Source organism: Anomaloglossus baeobatrachus, chromosome 12 (genome assembly GCF_048569485.1).
Source record: "Anomaloglossus baeobatrachus isolate aAnoBae1 chromosome 12, aAnoBae1.hap1, whole genome shotgun sequence".
Taxonomy (NCBI): domain Eukaryota; kingdom Metazoa; phylum Chordata; class Amphibia; order Anura; family Aromobatidae; genus Anomaloglossus; species Anomaloglossus baeobatrachus.
Window position 1 is genome coordinate 114949337 of NC_134364.1, and position 3292 is coordinate 114952628.

Consider the following 3292-nt stretch of genomic DNA (forward strand, 5'->3'; position numbering starts at 1 on the left):
AGGAACCCAAGAACCATGCAGACCCCAGAACTGATTTCTACCTATATTCAGACCCACAGACCAGACCACTGCATCGACCTCTTGAGCTTCGGTCACTAGATTGTGGGACCTGATTGTAATTATGACCATCTACCTCTAATTCACTGGTTGCTGCCTTTAAACTGGTAAAGTAGACATTGTTTATAGTGTTATATGGCTTTTTTTAACATGGGAAGTTCTAATGATTGTTTTATTGTTTTTCTTCTGTCGCCCCATATAAGGACTTCTGTAGAAGAAATCATTCACAGATGTTCTTGAACCCATGGATCGCAGCATTTCTATAAATAAGATTGTTAGATTCCTTGTGATTATGTTGTGGCGGGCACTAAGTTGAAAATTGCAACTAAACATATACAAGCCCTAAATATCAAACAACTGGTTTAGATTTCCTGTTCTTTCACTATGGAAGGGCAGTTGGCGGCTGGAGACTTTTATGGCTCTATGTGTGTCCTCTGAAAAAGGCAGTCGCGTAGGATGCGGTTGTATTTTCGAATTCATATGTCAGAAAGGAGCGTTCTACCCTTCCGTAGAGAACAAAGGGACACAATAGAATAGGTAATTCATTATGGCTTATGAAAATGAGCCATATATCTGTACATTACGGGCTAATAGCATGGCTACCGCATACAGTTGTGGTAGGAACGCTGTTGGCCCGGCCCATTAACTTATCGGGGACCGTCTTCTCACACCATACTCAGTATACCAAAGGATTATCCCTCCTGAGCTCTTTGATGCACTTATATGTTGTCAAGCTACCACTAAAAGGTGCTGGGACTCAGGTACATAGACTCCTGAGTGCATAAATAGAGAGACCCACTAGAAGTCGCTAACAAGTGCAGGGATAGTTGATCAGCCAAGGTCTATGCTGGGATGTCACGTCTGTACAGAAGAGTTATCAAGCCAAAATCAAATAACAGAGCCGAGGTCAGATGCCAGGAAGACAAGTAAGCAATGGGGAGAGAAAAGGAGAAGGCACAGACAGGACCGGAGACAAGAGGACAGGGAGGTACAGAGGTCTAGTTGGGCAGGAGGAATGGAGGTCATGTCAGGCAGGAGGGATGGAGGTCAGGTCAGACAGGATGGACGGAGGTCAGGTCAGACAGGATGGACGGAGGTCAGGTCGAACAGGAATGACGGAGATCAGGTCGGCCAGGAGGGTCGGAGATCAGGTCGGATAGAAGGAACGGAGGGCAGGTCGGGCAGGAGGAACGTAGGGCAGGTTGGGCAGGAGGAACAGAGGGTAGGATGGGAAGGAGGAACAGTACCGGGTAACAGGACTAGAACAAAGAACTCTCACAGGACAGTTGCACGCAACAGAACCGAAAATATTATTGGCGGTGTTCCGGCGGAGTTCACACCAAAAATAAAGCGGTGTGAGTGCTGGAACAAGCCCCTCCCACAAGACTTAACCCGATCGGAGTCCCGCTACAGTCATGACATATGTCACAGCAGAGGAGCAGAGATGCTACTATCAACAGGGGTCATTATAGCCCACCTGCCGTCATGCCTACCCTTACGTAACATCTTTAAAGGAAAGGAGGAAACTGTTGCCTGCTGAAACTCATATGATTTAACTTAAGAGTAGGTACAAAATTGATGTCCACTTCTTCATTAATCCACACCGCACCGCATCCGCCAACTAGTTTCAGGTGCTTCCTATCTCACCGATCACAAAACAAGACAGGAGAGAGACACATCCTCCAAAAATCTTTTACTACACTCACAAGATAAAAAGCTTTCACAATGCACATACAAAACAGTGGTGAGATGAACGTTTCGCCATTAGGGCTTCTTCTGTGGGGATCTGATCAAATTAACTCATTTTATGTTTAAGTAGTTCAAAACACTGATCTTGTAAATACTAAATAAATGTACGGTAATTAAAAATATATACTGTTATGAAAATTCTGCCACCACTAAGAATACGTAGAAACTTCACTCCTGTGTTTAATAAAAGCAATAGAATTAAATAAAATTAAATAGAATTAAAAGATAGAAGAAAAGTAAATATGAAATGAATGTTATTTGGGACTGTTCCTGGACATATTGCATGGCATGTGCACCATAATAATTTTTAACTTGTTTTGGGGGAATAGGGCAGTAAGACTAACATTTAATTTCCAGTTTTTTATTTCTTTTGCCCATCCTGAAATTGACCAAAAGAATTGACTGAGGGTCATATTATCCTGCCCTGTACTCCTTAAATATTGGAATCCCAAATAGGTTCACAACGAGTTCATTTCCTATAAGGAATTCATTGGGGTCGATGGGTACAGGAAGACGCCAATCACGTCTGAGAGGAAAGGAGCTAGTTTTAGTTTTTCCAATTGACCCTTCTTCTTGGGAAAGCTCCTGAAGTCCCACGTCATAGCCCACCTGCCTTCATGCCTACTCTTGCAAAACATCTTTAGAGGAGATGAGCAAACTGTTGCCTAATGAAACCCATATGATTTAATTTACTCTTTTACTTAACTGTAGGTATAAAACAGATGTCCAGTTCTTCATTAATCCACACCACATCTGGCGACTAGTTTCAGGTTATTCCTATCTCACCTATCACAAAACAAGATAGAAGGGAGACATATCCTCCCAACACAAAGCTCTTAGTTTACCAGAATAAATCTTTTACTACACTCACAGGATAAAAACCTTTCACGATGAGCATACAAAATAGTGGTGAGGTCAGCGTTTCGCCATTATGGCTTCTTCTAGGGGTCTGATCAAATTACCTCACTTTATGTTCAAGTAGTTCAAAACACTGATCTCCTTGTAAATACTAAATAAATGTATTAAAAATATACTGTTATGAAAATTCTGCCACCATTAAGGATACGTAGAAACTCCACTACAGTGTAAAATAAAAGCATTTGAATTAAAAGACATGAAAAAAGTAAATATATGATTTAATTCATGTATATTTGGGACTATTCCTGGACATATTGCATAACATATGCACAAAATAATGAAATTGCATCCTGAAATTGACCAAAAGAATTGACTGAGGGTTATATTATCCTGCCCTATAATTTTTCTAACCAACACCATTGAAGTTTTGGAATCCCAAACTTCTCAAAGTTCATTGGGGTCGATGGGTACAGGAAGACGTCAATCATGTCTGAGATGAAAGGAGCTAGTTTTAGTTTTTGAAATTGACCCTTCTTCTTGGAGAAAGCTCCTGAAGTCCTGAAATACTAGATACATATAGAATACATGTATTATATATAAAGTATATAAGAGGACATCACACATGACA